Raw genomic sequence first — 20209 nt, forward strand, 5'->3', positions numbered from 1 at the left:
ATTTTGTTCCTGGTTAAAGAATCGTTAAATCAAATAAAAGTCCTGTAGATCTTCTTCTGTTCGCCTCCTGAACGTCATTCTATTAAATCCACAGAATGAAAACTAAAAAAAACAAAAGAGCAAAAAAGAAAACAATTCTGAGGAATGAATTCAAAAGTTTTGACATAAACGAGAAAAAAAGCAGGAAAATCATCAGTGGGGGGGTGAGGGGGGGGGGTGAATCCTGTCTGAAGCCGATGTTTCATTCTAATGAAATCTGCTGTCAAAACTTGGGGGGGTCAAAGAAATCAAATATATATGTATATATATATTTTAATGGCGAACAGAAACTCAACCACAGACTACATTTCCCATAAGTCCTTGAGGCAAACGAATGTCATTGAATTAGTCAGAACAAACCAGAACATTTCTTGTTTTTAAAATCATTAAGGCAAATGAAATGATTTTTTATTGAACCAGACTGGAGTTTTGTTTTCAGAAGAGCTTCAACCCGGAAGTCAGAGGTTTGTAGCTGAACGAGAGGCGGCGGAAGTGTTTTACTGAATCCTAATCACAGTATTTCAGTTTAAAACCCCAAATGTGGTGAAATGGATCTTCAGAGGAACCTGCAGCACGCAATCGATCAACTCTGCAGGAACGGCAAACTTCTAAAGGTACAAACTTGGTTTCCGCTTTATTCGATTCTGGGATGAAAATTGTTCATTTGCAACATTCCATTAATCCCATTAAAAGTCCATTAAAGGTTCTGACTCGACTTTCCGTTCAGGTTGACGGCGTTTGGGTGGAGGAGCCGGTCTGAACCTGCTGAGAGCCGTCTGTGGGGTCTGCGCAGATGGAACCGGCATGCTCTGCAGCCGCTGCAGGAGAGCACGGTGAGCGTGCACCGCCGCAGAACACACGCAGCGTGTAAATGACGACTCGAGAAGGAAGCGAGCGTGCGGCTCGGATCAGCCAATAGGAGGGTGTTCTTTGGGGCGAACCCCCGGTTTGATCAGGAGGTTGTTGTGCAGGAATCCAAACCTCTGGGTGACGCCGGGCCCGCCTGGCTGCGGCACAAAGGTATCATTCACGGGTTTTCCCGTAAGACGAACTCGGCCACAAACGTCCAGCAGAGCGAGAATCCCGGCCTGAATCAGGGCGCGATAAAAGATGCCGGAGAGATGAAAGGAAGTCAAAGATCTTCAGAGGGAGATGAATGCCTCACGAGGAAAGACGGGCACAGAGAGTCGTATCGGGTTCCTCTATGATCCCAGACGAGCGGCGGCGGGTTCCCGGCGTGAGAACGTGTGAGGATGGAGACGCTCGGAGGGAGGAGGAAGGAGGAGGAGCCTGTTTTCTGAGTCCAGCTCTGGTACTGAAGCTGAGCACCAGAGCTAAGCAGAGGAAGGTTAATAGGAGTCCACAGACCGCCACAGACTGATGACGGAGTCGGGACGGAGTCCTGGGATTTGAGAGCAGCTAACGCACAAACGGAGAATCAGGAAAAACCGGGAAAGTGACCTCAGAGAGAAAATTCTCAACAAAAAAATGTCTTTTTAGGACAGATAAATCCTTAAATTTCCAATACTTTTCAAAGTATTTCCATTATGATTCTGACATTTTTAGTCAAAATTAAAAAAAAAAAAAGTGTAGTTTTTGAGGACATATTTTCTGCAGAGCGGCTGGAGTTCATTAGAAATTCACCTCTGAGTTTTGGAGAGGACTGTTAACGTGGAGCAACCCCGCCCCCTCTTCCCACTCCCATCTGTTTACACACTCTCCCACTAGCTTACAGCCCCTCTCATTAGAAATGGCGAGTGATATCAGAACAGTCCAGCCGTACAGTTCTGACCCAGATTCCAGCTCAAATGAGGAAAACTAAAACTTTCATGGATCTATTAGTCTGCAGGTGGATGGATCCGAATGGGGCGGAGCTAGTGGCGTATTTTCTAAGTCACAAATACGATCTTTTCAAACAACATTCTTTAGGCTTTCTTTTTGTTTTTTAGGCTATTTTGATGTTAAGCTTTTATTCAGCTACATGCTAGCTATCTTGACTAATTTTGGCTTTTGAAAAAAAAAGTTTTTTAGGCTGTTTGGGAAATAGGCTAATATTTATACACTACCTGTTTTGGGTAATTTAGTCATTTTTTCAGTTTTTTAGGCTGTTTTGAAGGTTAGCTATTTTTCAGCTACAAGTTTTTTTTGAAGTATTTTAGGCTAATTTGGCATTTAGCTAATGTTTTTGCTGTCTATCAGCTTCAGTGTTTTTAGTTATCAATTTCAGCATCTTCAGCGGCCAAATTCAGCTTCCAGCATTCACACTAGGATTATTACAGATAATGTTACAGATAAAGTTACGGTTTAAAGTTTTATAAATGTAGTTTTAGAGTGTTGAATAAATGTTGATCCTGTTCGACCTCAGGTGTCTTTTGGGTTGACCCCCTGTGCGGTTGAGTTTGACCCCCCTAAAGAAAGCATGTCTTCCGATGTTTGTGAGTCTGCCCCGTCTTGGATGAACCCTCAAAGTTGGTTTGACAGAGGAACATCTCGTCCTCTCCGAGTTCTCCTTCCTCCTCTGATTCCCTCTCTGAAGACGTAGTCTCTTAGCATTGCAAATCCTCCATATGCCTTCCGCTCCTGCCGCCACGCCGCCTTGAAGGCGTCCGCACGGCGCTGCCCGGCGAGCGGCACAGGAGCCCAAACACCTGGCTGGTCTTCGGCGAGCTTCTCCTCGGCTCTCTGATGATTCCACAGCCGCTGCGACGAACATCTGCCGGCGGCTCTCAGCGAAATCTCAATTAAGCTTCAGCCATACCTTATTTATGACGCGTTTTCTTAACGTGCCAAACAAGGGGACGGGGGGGGGAGAAATCCCGCTTAAAGAGGACATAATGAGGGAGAAAGACGGAGCTGAGGAGGGGTTGGAGGTGCTGGCGGCAGATTAAAAATGAAGAGGCATTCTCGCCAACGCTGGCAGCACTTTTAAGAAAATGAGGAAAAAAGAGGAAGCCACGACGACAAACAGACGAGCAGCAACCCCCCCTTCTTGAAAAGGCATAAGAAAGAGACGATGAAGAAGAAGGAGTGAGTGTTGATATGATTATGTAAATGTAAACAGGATTTCCTGCCGACTGGAAGCCGCTCCTCTCCTCTCCCTCTCTGACCCGTTCTCCTTGCAAATCTTCCATTTAAGACAAATTCCCCCGGGGAGGCCGCTCCGTTACTTAACGGGATAATTTCCAAGATCACCCCCCCCTCCGCCGTACACACATGACACCCCCCTCCTGAATCACTCTCCCCATTTTCTGTTTTTCGGTTTCCTCGCAGCTTCTCTGCGGCTGTTTCCTGGACAGATTCTGCTCCTGTAGTCCAGAATAAACGTGACTTTCCGGGTCAAAAAGGCCCAAAGAAGGTAAAAGATCACTAAAGCTCAACGTGTGAGACGCTTTGGGCTGAAATCTGCTTTTCTCTGCTGATTTGAGTCACTCGCAGGAACAGGAAACCCAACGATCTGCTGATAAAAACGTCAAACTGAGACGTGTTCTGACATCAAACCGGGTTGACCCGGTTTCCAGATCAGAAAAAAGGTCACTGCGTTCCAAAAACTCGTTTACTTTTTCATTTCACACAAAATCAGTCAATAAAAAAACATTAAAATATCTTCTTTACTAAGTATTCAGATTTATGTAAAGTTTGTCCAAACCTGCTGTCAAAGAAGTTCAGAACTGGCAGCTACTGGACCTCCAGAACCGCTTTAAGACCATTAGAACTTCTAAAGCACACGTGTCAAAGTCAGGGCCCGGGGGCCGGATCCGGCCCTCCAGAGCATTTTATTCTATTGTTATTAATGGCCCGATGTTATCTTGTGATTTTTTTTAACTTGTAAACATTTGACAAAATATATTTTCATGGAGAGTAAAATATTATTATTATTTAAGGTTTAAGTTGATTTATTCTGGGATAATATTCCTGCCTTTTTATTATTCATAATTATGTTAAAAAGTTATGATTTTAAGGTTTTAAAAATTGGCATTCTGCAGCTTTATGGACTATTTTGGTATTCACTAACATTTTTTAGGCTATTTTGGAGTATAGCTAATATTTACAAGTGCACTGTTTTGGCTAATTTAGACTTTTTTCAGTTTTTAGGGTATTTTGAAGCTCAGTTAATATTTACATGCTAGCTGTTTTGGTTAAATACAGTTTTTTTTGTTTTTTTAGACTATTTTGAAGTTTAACTATTTTTTCAGGTACATGCTAGCTGTTTTGACTAAATTGTTTTTTTAGTATTTTAGGCTAATTTGGCATATAGCTAATATTTTAGTTTGCTATCAGTTTCCGGGTTTTCAGCTATCAACTTCAGCATTTTCAGTTTTCAGCTTTAGCATTTTTAACTATCAATTTCAGCATCTTCAGCGGCCAAATTCATCTTCCAGCATTCACACTAGCGTTATCACAGGTAATGCTATTTATCTAGTTCATAATTATGTGAAAAAGTTACAGTTTTAAAGTTTTAATAATGTAGTTTTAGTGTTCAATGAATGTTTATCCTGTTTTCGGCCCGCGACCTCAGGTGTGTTTTGGGTTTTGGCCCCCTCTGTGGTTGAGTGTGACCCCCCCATTTGATCCATCCAGGTGGATGTAAAGAGAAGAACCTGTAAAGAACTGAATCTCTAAAAACTAGTGGAACAATTCTAAAGGAGGACAATCAGTTTAAGATCAGATCCAAACAACACCAGATCCACCTCAGAAGGGATCAGCATGAAGGTTCTGGAAAGTTCTGGTCAAATTCTGGACTTAAATATGACGGACATTCCGTTTTAGGGCCTGAAACAGTCAATTATGCAGGAAATTTGAAAAAATTCTGCAAAGACTCTGCAGATCATTTTGCAGGAAACTATAAAACCAACGTTTCTGCAAAACCTTTTCGATAACCGAGACTCCGCCTTCATTTGACCCTGGAGTGATGAGGCCGCGTGCTGACCGTGACACCGTCCGCCCGCTGATCCCTGCTCGCCAACGAGGCTTTGAGGAACAAAGAAACGACACCAGAGTGATCAGAAATCAACAACGCCGCAAACATTTCGTAATGCAGACGCACAACTCCATTGCAGTTGTTTGGTTTGTTATTTACTCCCCAGCTTTGTTACGGAGCCACACGTCAAACTATTTACACGCTGGTGTAAGCACTTACGGCTACGACTCTTTTCTGCTTGACAACGGCCATAAACACCAGAGGAGGAGATCAAACCCGCTCATCGGAGAGCGTGACAGATGACAGATATGCTGAGAGATTTTCCATGATCTTCAACGCACATAAAATGGGGTTGGAATTGGGGGGGGGACCTCAGGGGATGGAAAAAAGAAATAAAGGAGGCAGAGGATGAAAACAAAAAAGCAACTCAAAGGAAAGTTTTGTTTCCACGTGGGGCAAAAATGTGTCTGATCAACTTCTGACTGCCAGTAAGTTTATGGGTCAAAACAATGATTGTCATGTGGCCAAGACTTAATGAAATATGCAATGGTTTGGAAAATGACGATGAAATCAACCCAACATTTCCCTCAAAACGGACACGGCTCTGATTGTTGAGCACATGCAGGGGTGTTTCAAAGAAAAACAGGGCCCGGGGGGCTTCAAGGCCCGGGGGGCTTCAGGGCTTAAAAAACGTTGATTCAACACTTCACAAAACCAACTAGGATTATAGTGTGTAGAGATTTTTTTATGGATCGGCATCAAAATCAATATTTACAATTTACATTGGCCACTCCCAGAACCATCAGAAAAACCTTCAAAGTTTATGCACGCCGTCAAAACTCGATCAGGAAGAACACAAGTCCTGCAGTACAGATGGTTCCACTATTAAAGGTCAAAGGTCGTGTCTGCAATAGATTTTTATGTCTTGTTATTTTCAACCTTTGAACCAGTTTTTGTAAATTTAAGACAAAGAAGCCACCAGCAGTGACCTATGACCTGCAGGTGCAACCCTCCCCCGCCCTCGACGCGCCCTTTTGACCCACCCCCGCTAAGTTAAGCACCTGCTACAACCCCCCTCACTCTCTTTCTGCAACCACTGTTAAATTCATTTTTCAAAAGGAAGGCTTTTCTGTTGGTTTATCTCCATAGCAACCATTTTATGTTTTGGTTGTCCGGGAATGACAAACTGGTTGATGTCATTTTTAGAAGAATCGGGAAAAGTACATTTTTGGATTTCCTTGGCAACGGAGGATTTTTGTTTACCACGCCCACATTCCTAATACGTTCACATTGAAATTTATATTGTTTTGTTCAGCTTGAGTCAAGATTTTGTTTATTACATTTTCACTATATTCTATTAAAAAATAATCGAGGAACAGAGAGACCGGGGACGCCACTTTTACAAGCACGCCACGCTAACGCCGTTCCACATCTACAACTTCTAAATCCTGCCTTTTGCAATGATGCTCGAGGAGTTAGTGGGTGACGGTTTGAAATGCGTACTAAAGGCATATTTTCTTTAATTCAAGATGGCGACCTCTTCCGAGGTCAAAAGGTCAATGAAACTTTGGACTCAAACTGGTGCTGTGGAAAATGTTTTGAAGATCGCTACAACGAAGTTTTATTTTTACATATTGTGGGAAAATGCAAAAATTGGCAAATGTGCCACATAATGGCCACCGAGCGGTAAATCCTGTGGCCATCCCATAATGACATCAAACCTTTCTCTGTAAATCCCTGACGCGTGGGTTTTGTTTTTTTTTTTTTTTTATACAGAGATTTTGGTCCCATTCATTTTTTGACATTTTTTCCACTTGCGATGTAATTTTTCTTTTTCAATGGCGCCACTCTAAGGGGCGGGGCTTCCGTCCTCGGTCTGGTAACCTCTTTCAAAGTTTGCTTTTGAATTTTTCTGCTTTGAAACTGTCGTTGTCGCAGAACTCTGTCTTGATGGAGTCTGGACGCGACGTCCTGCAGATATTTATGACAAATCATCGTAAAAATGAAAAGGAACTAAATCCTGGTTCTGAATCGAGGTCTGATCCGGCGTGTCTTCGGGTTAAACCAAAACATCCTCTGGTCCTGGAAGGAGGGCAGAGCGCTAACAAAGCGTGCTGTAAACACCGCTCGCTTCCGTCCTGTTGGCTTCTTTCTCTGGACTTCTTTTCCTGCCTCAACCATTGTTTCGCCGCTAAAATCCATAACATTTCTTTAGTCCCCCCTCCCACCACCAGCTCCGCGCTCTTATTTTCCCAAGGCCGAGAAACTTCAGACATGAGAACCCTGATATAAAACCGGGGAAATTTACCTGGGATTAGCAGCCATTGACAAATAACCTTGGTGATAGATGCACAGTAGATTTGCTTCAAAGCTCTCCCGGCAGCCTCAAAAGAGATTAGTTCACTTCTTATCAGGTCAGCCGTGTCGCCGGGGAAATGTGTTTAAAGTCACATTGATTTATTGAAAGATTCCCCAATAAGGAGATGCGCGCCGACTTAAGGAGTGTGTGTGAACGGGCGCCTCCAACAAGACCAAAGAGACGCCAGCCACGTCTTCAGCAGCACATTTACAACAGTGAGGGGCGAGGGCTGCAGCTAAACACTGGAAAAAGACACTCTCTCTGTACCTGTGCCCCCCCACACATCCATTTACCCCCCGCTGGAGGTGCTGCTGAAAACAGTGATTGTACAGTGGCGAGACGCCGAGCGGCGCTGACAGCGAGCTGAGAAGACCTCTTTGTTCCCCTCAGAGACGTATAGAACCGTCACTGACACCATTACCTCCTTAAGCGTCATTTTCAGGTAGACTGTGGGAAAGCCCCGCCCCCAGGAGAATGAGAGATCCGACATGTCGCCACGTCCACCTGAGGGGGGCGCCGCAGCTGAGCGGCCCCTCCTTCCTGCTTCTCATCTTCATCAGCGCCAAACACATCATGGCTTTCGTAGCGCCTCTCAGATTCACGTAAAAGTAGTTTTTAAATTATCGTAAATGTAAATGTCCTGCGACAGCGGTTCTGGTCCAAATACAGATGGGAGAAAGAAACTTGATGAAACATGTCAAAATAAAGGTAAATAAGCTGGAACCCTTAACACCGGAGATGTGGTCAGCAATATGTAAAATACCCCACGTCCTTTGACACACTGTAGATCTATGACCGATCAAGGTGAATCTGATGATTCTGACACTGTTATGTTACACCTTACCAACATAAAGAGTCACAGCGGCGTTTTTCTCTGCGACAGAACCCGGTGCTATTGTGTTAACTCCATTAACGATTGAAGAGTCGCAGTAGTCGTAAGAATGCAAACATACAGGGATAAAGTAATACTTTCTGGAGTTCAAGAAATGACCAAAAGATTAAAGAACTCTGGAGGAATTTGGACATTTTTGTTATGATGTTTATTTTACTCTAAAACTGACCAGTTTTATCTCTTTTATTTGTACTTTTCACAATAAAAGACTTAAAGTGGTTCCGTAACCCACAGGTGCGTTTGTCAATCACATTGTCAACACCTCTATTAATGGAGACTAGGGGGGTCCAAATCCAGGCCTCAAGGGCCGGCCTCCAGCTTGTTTTCCAGAAACCCCGCCTTATCTGCTGCTGATTACCTGGATCGGGTGTCTTTAGCCAATATGGAGCATCAATGGCAGGTTGATTGGGCAACATTGGCCCTCGAGGCCTGACTGATGGAAACACATGGTGTTTTAGAGTTCAAGAAATGACCTAAATATTAAAGAACTCTGGATGAATTTGGCATTTTTTGTTGTGATGTTTATTTTTTTCTAAAATTGACCAGTTTTATCTCTTTTATTTGTACTTTTCACAATAAAAGACACAAAGACTTACGTAGCCCCTGAACCAACCCGTCAATCACATCACCAGTTTATCCTGACCTCCTGATTAGTGTAAACTTTATTTAAACTTTAATGTGAAGTTGTTTTTAGCTTTGAAATTGTTGGTTTAAAACAAACAAAACAAGAGTTATAACACGCTGTTGTGTTAATCCTTGGAATAGATCCTTGTAACGTCAGACATTCTTCATTTTTTTAGACATTCTATACAACCATTTGACTTTATCTTATCTTTATTTTGTGGATTGTTGTGTCTAAAACAAAAAACTGTTAATGCAGGTTATTTTGTAATATTATGAGAAAATATATCCGTACAAAACAGAATCTGGTAATTGTTCTAAAAAGATGGAAATCAAGAATTACCAGAAGAAATAGAAAACGACCAGAGCAAACTGGAAAGAAAAAAAGCGTCTCAAAAAGGCCTCGGATTACTAAAGGTGTTAATGAGTTTGTATGTCCTAATGTAAAATGTATCACATCTTCCAAGTGGTCACCTGTATTATTTGCAATAATTCCAGATGTTTCAAGGCCTCACTACACTCTTTCTGCACCTTCCTGAGACATGAACATTTTCACACTTCTCTCTTGTTTAAACTCCCAAGGGTCAAACATCTGATCACCATCAGAGACTGATGTAAATCTGGCACACCGAACGGATTCTGTACCGGAGACATGACACAGAGGAGGTAGACTGAAACTGGTCTGCAGCCAATCACGATGCAGAACACAACTGCACTGAAAAAAGGGACCACTACAGAGTTTTAGATTTCCTACTGGAAAAAGTAAGTTTGGAAAATTCAAATTCGGTTTTTTGTCAAATGTAAGGAAGTAAATTAAAAAACAACAATAATTTTGAACTTTCTTAACACTAATTAGTACAAAAAAGACCAACGGCTGTGAAAATGTTTTGCACGTTTGCAGAAATGTTCACTAATACGGTTCAGGTCATTTTCTGTGATTCCTTGCAGACAAACTCCGGTTAAAATCTTCTGTCTGAACCGACCGTCGGCATCTTTCAGAGAATATTTCAAACGGACTTGTCTCAGTTTTTTCTCTGAAAAGAAACACCTTTGTGACCACGGCGAGCTGAAGGCACGTCAAACCGTTCACATCGACTGCAGGCTCCAAAAGGCTGCAGCTGCCGCCGCTCAGCTCGTTCCTGCAGTCTCACACCCTGTTTGTGAGTCCTCCTCCTCCTGTGACCCCGTCCAGCCTGGACCTGCACACCTCCACCCCTCCTCCCTCCGTCTCTCCGCCTTCGTCTATCTCTCCCGCTGCTTGCTTTTAACTCTTGAGGTCATCCGGGACCCCCGGGCAGCTATCCCAGACTGCTGAGCCGGCTAACGTCCTGCCGAGCCGCCTTCTGGACGGAGCAGACGACCGAGCCAGGACTCCATCGGTGCTCTGACTCAACTGTGAGCCGAGCCGCCGCCGCCGCGCTCAGAGAACCAGAGATGTATCTGCCCAACCAGCTCCGTTATGTCTGTGCGTGCACCAACATGAAATTTCTCTGGCGTTCTGACAGCTTCACCTCACGTGGAAACAGGAAGACGTTGTGAGGAAGAGTTTCTGTCACGCGTGTATCAAAGGACGCTTGGAGAAACGGTGGACGGTTAAAAAAACGATGTTTCTTGATGAGCTGCTGCAGCCACGCCCGAGTTTGTGGATAGAATCTCTTTCTGTTGGTTCCCTTTCATCTTGGTCTGTTTTGGATGTCCTTTGGTTCTAGATGTCTAGTAGAATTTGTCTGAGTCTGTAACTTCTGATGCTTCTCTCTGAACATTTCAGGTTCACCAAGCGGTCTACGATCTTGATATTTCATGTCACCTGGATGTCCCGAACAGGTCTGGCAGATTTTTCATCTGCAGACAGCCCAAATCCACCAGGTCTAAGGCGACTGACCCCAGGCTCCCAAGGCTGCGTTACGACTGCCGGAGTCTTTACGTAACTTTAAAAGTGCGAGAGGAACCTCCACTGCATACGATCACGTCCAACCTCCGCGATCTGGCCTCTCCGGCGCTCAGAATCTGTTTCAAATCTTCACCGGACGCCGGAGCTAAGTCGCAGCACTTTTAGAGAAGTTAGGCCTATTAATGACTTTAATCATAGTAAATGGCGGCATATGGATTGAAGCTACGGGAGTTTGGAGTTTCGCATAGCCTGTGGCTGCAGCCATCCCATAGTTCAGGGGTGTCAAACTCAATCCCACAGGGGCCAAAATCCAAAACACACCTGAGGTCGCGGGCCGAACAGGATAAACATTTCTTGAACACTCTAAAACTACATTTTTAAACCATCAAAACCACAACTTTTTAGCATAATTATGAACTAGATATATAGCATTACCCGTGATAATTCTAGTGTGAATGCTGATGGCTAAAAAACGCTGAAATTGATAGCTGAAATCACTGAAGCTGATAGCCAGCTACAATATTAGCTAAATGCCAATTTAGCCAAAAAAAAACCTAAGTTAGCCAAAACAGCTAACATGTAGCTGAAAAATTGCTAAATTTCAAAATAGCAGACAAAGCTAAAAAAAAAAAAGGAAACTAGCATGTAAATATTAACCTATCTCCAAAACAGCCTAAAAAAACTGGAAAAAGCCTAAATTAGTCAAACAGCTAACGTGTGGCTGAAAAAAATAGTGAAACTTCACAATAGCCTAAAATACTGAAAAAAAAAATCCTAAATTAGCCAAAAACAGCTAGCGTGTAGCTGAAATATTAGCTTAACTCCAAGATTGCCTAAAAATCTTAGTAAATATCAAAATAGTCCAAAAAGCTGCAGAATGCCAATTTTTAAAACTTTAAAACCGAAACTTTTTAACATAATTGTGAATAATAAAAAGGCAGGAATATTATTCTAGAGTAAATAAACTTAAACCTTAAATAACTTTCAGTATTTTACTCTACATAAAAATATATTTTGTTAAAATTATACAAGTTAGAAATGAACGCATGACAACAGCAGGGCATTAATAACAATAAAATAAAATGAGGGCCGGATAGAATTACCCGGAGGGCCGGATCCGGCCCCCGGGCCTTGACTTTGACACATGTGCCGTAGCCAATGGGAGTCCTGTCCCGCGTAGCCCATGAGCATTCTCTTCCTGTTAAAAGGGAGTCCCCCCCCCCCCCCCCCCAGTGCAGAGACGACACTGGAAACAGTGGATAGAAACTGAATGTCTGTTGCCTCGTGAACGTATGCCACGCCATGCAGGCTGTTGTTCCTTCTGAGGTTCCTTCTCCTTTCTCTGAAGTTGACAGAAGTGCTGGAGTCTCGTGTCTCCTCTCAACCGGAAAGCTAGAATTAGCCACGCAGTCGTGGAGTACTTCGACTGCGCACAAACAACACGCAGCAACCACACGCCGCTTCTGCGGAGTCGATGTCAGACGTTTGAACCGCCGCGACACATGAAGGGCCACAGGTGCGCCGGGCGTGCACGTGAGGATCCATACCAGGATTCTGTCTCTGCACGTGCACGCCCCTCAGCCTCCAGATAAACAGACGGGCCGGTGATCGATCCAGAACAGAGAGAGTCAAAAACAATATTGCAGCATCAGGACCAGTGTCTATAAAATGTCTGTGTTTATTCAATAAGGAGGGGGAGGCCAGATGGATGGAGAAATCAATCTGCATCTCCTTTAAGACAAATGAGAAACAGAAGGAGACCGAGAGCTGCTCTTTAATAAAAAAGATGAGACAGGAACGCTCATCCTGCAGGAATCTCAGCGTTTCTTCTGCAGGCGCACAACTTTCCGAGGTTCCTGACCCGCCTGCACCCGTTTATCGCAGCCTGACAGACAGAATGTCAGCAGCGAGCGACGGGCAGCGAGATGCTTCTTCTTCTTCTCATCAAAAACAAAGGAATCGGCAGCGTGCACGCACGTGCGTGAGCATAAATATCACTGGCTGTCAGTCAACTTCAAACAATGCAGTAATCCGGGATGACAAACGCCTGCAGGAGAGCGCAGTCAACCTGCTCTGCTTCAGCGCCGGAGCTGCTGGTTCACTTCCAGCTCGGCCTGCAGGGGGTCGAGCGTGCACGTGTGTGTGTGTGCATGTGGAGGGGGGGGCTACGACATGTAAACACGTTAAGACTCCCAGAGGTCTGCACTCCAAACCCGGTTCTGCCTCCCATCAATAACCGGCCTGTCAGACCTCCCCGTCGACAAGCAGCACTTCTCACCTCCCTGACCCCCCCACACTTCCTCTGACCCCCCCTCACAGAAAGAGAGAGTGGATGTCTTCTGTTTCCTCTTTCTGTCATCAGCTGGTTCTCATTTGCAGGTCAGCGCCGCCGCCGCCGCTGCTGCTGCTGCTGCTTTCTCCACCTTCCATCTCATTCATGCCCCCCCCCCCCCAACAAATGATGGAAACAATCAGCTTCTGAGGAGGAAAGTGTCAGTTTCCCGCTTCCTCCTCTAGATGGTGCTGATCTTTTGCAGAGCGGCGGCGGCGGTCGGAGTGTGGGCCGCTCCTCCCGGCGGGGATTATTAAAGTTCTGCTGATTCCTGATAGGAGCGCCGGATCGAGCCGCGTGTGCAAACACCGGAGCGTGTCGCCGCGCTGCATCTGCAGCTCAGGGCCGTGCACGGGAGGATGCAGGCGTAACTCTGCTGCTTTTATTTTACTCTTTTATCGGCTCAGGACAATAAAAACATGAATGCGGCTCTGGAATGGTTTGTGACGTAAATCGGAGCGGCTCAGTAATGAAGCATGCGGCATCGCGCCGACTCCTAATTTGACTAGTTAAATGACTCCATTACGTGTCTAACAGACAGAGGCAAATCATTTCTGGTCAGTTGAGGCTCACTTACCCGCGTCCTGGTGTTGGGGAGACGTCTGCCTCTTCCTTTAGCCTTTTGATTGGTCTGTTCTAAAAATGAACATTTTCTCCTGATCTGAGATAATCGCTCCGCAAAAACACAATTTATCAAAGCGTGCCAGGAAATATTAGAAAAGAACAGAATGTGTTCACAGTTTCATCACATTTGGGTGTTTTTTTTATTCTAAAGTATCAGCTCTTGTCAACAGAGAGGATGAAACGTTCATTGAATTATTAAAAAAATGAAGCACTTCCTGCTGTCCATCACTGTCATTTAACACGTGCAGAATTTGAAGTGGCTTCCCAGCAGCCACCGGGGTGGACATCTGTTAGCGCGCTCGCGCACAGAGTGACACCGCCGGCGTTCAAAGGAGGAAATAATGAAATAGTTTTATTGTTTGAAGGCAGCGCACACACACACACACATCATCATCTGCCGTCGCTCTTCCAATTCCCCCGACGCCGAGCACTCAGAGCCGGATCAGAACGAACATGTGTTCCGCTCTGCCTTTCTTCCCGGCTCTCTGTGAATCTCGTGCGTGCCTGCACCTCAGCGGGCTGCACAAACTTTCCCTGCAGCGGAGTGGCGGGTTTGAATCCTCGTCAGCAGCTGATCTCTGCTGCTGGATGTGATGGGGTGATGAGTGACACGCCCGCGTCGCCGGGAGCCGCCTGTCCGATCCGATTTGAGCCGAAGGCGCTGGTGTGTGAGCCCCCCGTCCCCCCGATCGACGCAGCGGGGGCAGAGGCAGGTAAGGCCCCCGCCTGCTCCGCGTGGAGGGTAATTATGCAGGCTGATCTCATCTGCAGGATTTAGGAACTAAACCGACGTCGATAAATATCTGTCATGTGACGCGGAGACAGACAGACGGATGGATGGATACATAGATTGATAGATACACGGACAGACGTCGGCCTATTAGTTTATTCTTGGGGGGGTCGTATTTCATGCTATGATAAAGTCTGCTTGAATCAACAGTGACTCGTTTGGCTAAAAAATATTAAAAAAATATGTTTTTAGTCATTTTTAGTGACTACTATTTGCATTTTTTAATGATTTTATCAATAATAATAAAATATTGATGTATATTTTCTATATAAAAATGATAAAATGTTTTTCAAACTTCCATTCCCCCCCCCCAGCATGGCCCCGTGGTTTGAGTGGCTGTTGATCCTTCCAAAGAGGACAGATCAAATATTTCTCCTTTCCGCCGCGCTGATGGCGTGATTGGGGTTGACGGACGGACGGGCGGGCAGGCGGGGGCCCCCGGGTTTTGAAGTCTGAAACAGACACTGCCGGCTTTGATGGCCCCCCCACCCCTCCTCACGCTTTCTGTCACCGATGCGACCCGGCGAAAAGAAGACAAGGAGGAGGAGGGGAGTGTTTGAAGCGCCCCCACCAACCGAAGACGATCTCACTCTCACTTCCTGAAGTGCTGTCAGACTGAAGGAGACCCCCCCAACCCCCCCCCAGAACCCAAAAGAGACTGGGCCAGACCTGACCCTTAAAGGTTTCACTATGAAACCAAACAAATCGACGCCTGATACGATATCCTGACATCAAACTTCCTGTTCTGAGTTCACATTTCCCAGCATTCATTGGGGTCCCTGAAGCCTCACGCCAAACTAAAGATGGACTCCAGAACCGGGCTCCACCTGGAACCGGTTCTTTCTCTGAGAAACGACCAACTCAGTTCAATAAAGTTTTTTCATCATTTCTTTAAATTTGACTTTTAGTATTTTATTCAAATGTTTGATTTTATGGAGTTTTGTTCAGTTCAAACACGTTATAAACAATTTTAAAGAACACATTTTGACAGTTTCCCATTGAAATAATCTGAGTATTAAATAAAAACACAACTTTGATATTTGTCTGAATTTAGAAAAACTTCCAGGTGAAACTAGAATATCCCAAACTGAATCCTGAATTTTCCTGGGAGTTCAGAGGAGTTGATGGGATTCTGCTGGATCCTGAGGCTCAGGATCCGGCTGAGTCAGACAGAAACTTTAAGTTTAAGGCGTTCATGGAGAAACACAAGGATCAAACTTCGCTCACACAGACGGTACGAGTTCAGCTTGACGAGTCTGTTGGATCTCTTTTTAGTTCAAGATTTCCAAAGTGATTCAGTTTATCAGAGATCAGCAGCTGATGGTTGAGAATCAAACCAGATCCTCTAGATCAGGTCTGCAGAAGTACGGTGGCCTGAAGGATCAAGTTAAAGAAGCAGCTCTGCTGTCAAGACAGGAGAACAGATTCATTTGGTATTGATGTGTTTGTGGACCTGAAATCCTTCAGGTCCAGGTCTCTACTCAAGTCTCTGATTCAGCCCCTCTTCGAGTCCCCGCTTCAATTTCTCTTGGAGGCTCAGAACTCGAGTCCTGTTCAAGTACACAAGCACACTTTCTGATCGAGTCCCTGACTGAGTTCTTGTTCGAGTCTGTGCTTTCTTGTAGAGGCCCTGTTGAGGTCTCTGTTCGAGTCCCCACTCGAGTGCCAGATGCCATCTCTGTTCGGGTCTCTGATTCAGTCCCTGATCAAGTCCTTCCTCGAGTCTCTGCTTCAGTCTGTTTGATTCCCTACTGAATTCATTCACTGTGAGTCTCTGTTCGAGTGTTTGTTCTTTATCTCTGCTCCAGTCTCTTTTCTAGTGCCTGTTTCAGTCTTTTTTCGAGTGCCTGCTAAAGGCTCTGCTTCAGTTTCTGTTCGATTCCCAGCTTGAGCCCTTGTTTCAGTCACTTTTTTAGTCTCAGTTCAAGTCATTGTTTGTGCCTCTCCCTCAGTCTTTTTCCAGTCCATGTTTCAGTCTCTGATCGAGTCTCTGTTCGAGTCTCTGCTTCAATCTATGTCTCAGTCTCTGATTGAGTCTATTTTTGAGTCACTGATCGAGTCCCTGTTTCCGTCTCTTTTACAGTCTTTGATCGAGTCTCTGCTCGAGTCTCTGATCTGGGTTCTGCTTCAATCTGTTTCATTCTCTGATCAAGTCTATTTTTCCATCCATGATCAAGTCCCTGTTTCAGTCTCTTTTCCAGTCTTTGATCAAGTCCCTGCTCGAGTCTATATTTCAGTCTCTGCTCGAGTGAGTCTTTGTTTCAGTCTGATCGAGTCTCTGTGTCAGTCTTTGATCGAGTCCCTGCTCGAGTCTCTTTTCCAGTCTTTGATCGAGTCCCTGCTCAAGTCTCTTTTCCAGTCTTTGATCGAGTCCCTGCTCGAGTCTCTGTCAGGTTGGAGTCCAGTCACATTTGTCTCCTTCTCTCAGGACAGTTAACCCTCATGCGTTCTGCTGTCAGTGCACGTCACCGTGCACGGGGGGCTCTTGTGTCCCGACAGATGGCTTTTGTCAACCCCCCCCTCTTTTTTAAATGTCTCCCACATAAACAGATTTGGTTGCTGCTCAAAGTGGGCTCAGAATTAAAGCGTATCGCCTTACACACATATTGCCGGCGTATTCCGGAGCCGCAGCTGGTGGCAGGCCGCTCTTAAGAGCCATATGATTAAGTTAGAGGTCGGGGTATCCGAGAAGATTCCCGCTCCGCTCCCTCTGCCGGCTTCACTGCAAACTTATTAAATGCAGGGAGCCACATTATTTTGCTCCTTTTTTCCCTGAGTGTATGTGTAATTATTGTCACACACCTGTGACTCCCCGCCATCCACGACAGGGGGGGAGGAAGGGCTGATGAGGGGGGGCGGGAATAAGGAGCGGTGTCGTCGGGAGCAGCGGGAAGTCCTCGTTTCAGGAAAAAGGGAGGATAAAGAGGAGAGGAGGGAAAAACAACAGAGCTTGTTAAGGAGGCGCTTCAGTCGGAGCCTGAACACCGATGTCCTCGAGGTTCACGCCGCGGCGGTGACATCACCAGAAAGAGAGCCTGAACACCGATGTCCTCGAGGTTCACGCCGCGGCGGTGACATCGCCAGAAAGAGAGCCTGAACACTGATGTCCTCGAGGTTCACGCCGCGGCGGTGACATCACCCGAAAGAGAGGCGTCCCAACGACCCCACCAAACGCTCCGGCTTGGAAACGTTTTCCAAAATTCCTCATGATCGTGGTAGGAGAACAGAAAGTGTAGAATCGTTCAGGACGTTCGTTTTTAGACGCTAAAGTAGCAGAAAATGAAGACGGCTGACGGAGACGCCAAAGTCCAGAGAACGGCGGGTACTTCCTGCTACAAATTATACATCTGAACAAAAACATTTGCCAAAGAAATCTAATTTTTTTAACTAAATGTATTTGAATGCTTAGATTTCATACGACCTGATCCACATCAAACACCTGATGAGTTATTTAGGTCTGATTGATCTGTGGACTGAAAAACTCAAGAGTGAGAAACTAAAACAATAATTCAGAAAGTTTTATTTTTTGTCTTGTATGAAACATCATCTTATCAAGAAACTCTTTAAGGAAAAGAACCGTAGCTTAAAAAAGTGTACATTAATTTTTTTCCCTAAAATAAGAATTCCTGGAAAAACAGTTTTTTTTTTTTTGCTTGTTTTAAGATTTTTTTAAGAGTTTTAGACCTCTTTATACAGAGCCTGTTTTTGCATTGTTTGACTAAAAGATCTCAACTTTTTAATAATTTTTGATCATCATAATGTTTAAAAATCATAGAACAAAAAGCCTTTTAGATCAGAATTGTTAAAAATCTGTAAAATCTGCAAAATGTTTGGGGTAAAATTTATAAATTTGAAGCAGGAAGATAAAAAACTCTGACTGGTTTGAGGGAACAAGTCTGTCACATTCCACTGGTTTACTACAAACAAATTATTTCCAATACTTCATCATGAGGTCAAATTTGGCTGCACTGTAAAAACTCAATCTTTGAAAGTAAAAAGAAATGTTTAAAGAATTTTTTTTGCCCTGTAAGAAGTATAATCTCATGAAGAAAGTTTATGAACAACAAAGTCCTCTTAGTTTGAGAGAGCATGACTTCAAATTTTGGACTTTTTCTGCCTCCATTCACAGAATTTCTGCTTCCTTTTTAGGAAAATAAGAAAGGAATAATAGACTTTACATCGTTATTTACATTGATTTGGCAAACTATTTTATTTAATTTTTTTCTTTTTCTTTTATACATATTTTGTCTCCCAGTTTTGTCTTTGATAGTTTGTTGTATTGTTTGGCATAAGTATAATTAAAAAGTAGAATTTCTGCTTAATTGAAGAATTGTTTTACAGTTTTAAGAAGTTATATTTTGTTTCTGAGGCTTAAAGCTCTTGCAGTGTTTGACTAAACGTTCTTGGATTTAAAAAAGTTCAAACTTTTTAAAATATTTTAGATAAATTTAAATCATTATAATGTTTAAATACCACATAAACAAAAAGAAGAAAAGGTGAATATTTTAATACCAGATTAGGTAAAAAAGGTCAAAACTCAAAATATTATTGGTCAAATATTTGTCAGATTGACTTAATACACTAAATAAAAAACGACATTAACACACTAAGTTTACCTTTGATTCATTGACTTTGATAGTTTAAGCCAACAAGTCTTGCTATTTTTAAGCACATTTTTCGCATTAAATTGTTCGGATGTTTCATTTTGTTTGTTTGTTTTTGGCCATTTTTCTCGTATTTTTAGATTTAATTTGATTATTTATATATTTTTAAACAAATCCCCCCAAAAATCCTCATATGAACTTTAAAATCCCAGATAGAAAACAGTTGTCGGGTTAAACTGTTGTTCTACAAACATCTGATCGTTTCTCAAACATCTTCAGGAACTTAAAGGTCAGATAATCTCCTCGGACTGTAAATGTGGTTCACAGGTTTTCAGAGCAGATTCTTCACGGTGACGAGAATTTGGAGGAACCAGAAGAGGATCTGAGGCGAGTAAATGTTTCTTCACAAAATCCCTCAGAAGGTGGTGGTGGTGGGGGGGGGTGATCTCCAAGAACGTGACTCAGGGATGCTGTAATTGTTTAGCTTCGACTCGGCTCATAAGTCTGCGCGCTCGCTGAAACACAATATTTCTGCTGTCAGGGCCCGCCTCTCACTCTCCTCCTCCTTCATCCCTCCCTCTCTCCTAACAGGACAGATGTCATCGCCCCAAACAGTCTGAGTCACCCAACGCCCCCACACCCTGAGTAACCCAAGGACAGGAGGGAGGAGAGCGCCGTAACTCTGCGCTGCAGACGCCGGGCTCTCGGGCTGACTGTCGAGCTCAAGGACAGGAGCTGTAATGTGATGGAATAAATCTGGGGGGAGGGGGGGCTGCGACCTCTGGTTATTATTAATCATCAGCAAAACGCAATATTTAGAGAAGAACCATCAGAATCCGAAAACACACTTTGAGGAGAGGAGGACAAAGCTGCAGCGTCCAGGAAAAGCTGTTGAGCAGGCGACTGCGGAATGCAGCTGCAGACATCTAAAGAAATGCAACTGCAGGGTGTAGCTGCGCCGGCTGCAGAGCTTGGCTGCACAGCAGCTGCAGGCGGTTGCAGAATACAACTGAGGAGTGCAGGTATAGATGCAACTGCAGAGCATTACTGCTGAATGCGACTGCAGAGAGCAGATACAGACGACTGTAGAGAGCAGATGCAAACGACTGCAGAGAGCAGATACAGACGTCTGTAGAGAG

At 44.2% G+C, this 20209-nt stretch overlaps 1 protein-coding gene and 1 long non-coding RNA gene across 7 annotated transcripts in view; one reads left to right on the top strand and one right to left on the bottom strand.

The window, feature by feature from the left end:
- The window catches only part of znf536 (zinc finger protein 536), a 195035-nt gene that overhangs the window by 7375 nt on the left and 167451 nt on the right, over window positions 1–20209 (bottom strand). The window lies entirely within an intron of this gene.
- Window positions 7–15340, top strand: LOC112160575. Of its 2 annotated transcripts, XR_002921698.2 has the most exons (4): window positions 7–653; window positions 767–872; window positions 13258–14389; window positions 14781–15340. It is a non-coding gene; the product is annotated as an uncharacterized LOC112160575 (long non-coding RNA). The 2 variants fall into 2 exon arrangements; XR_002921697.2 differs by having other exon boundaries at window positions 13258–15340.

This window comes from Oryzias melastigma, linkage group LG3 (genome assembly GCF_002922805.2).
Source record: "Oryzias melastigma strain HK-1 linkage group LG3, ASM292280v2, whole genome shotgun sequence".
NCBI classification, from domain to species: Eukaryota; Metazoa; Chordata; class Actinopteri; order Beloniformes; family Adrianichthyidae; genus Oryzias; species Oryzias melastigma.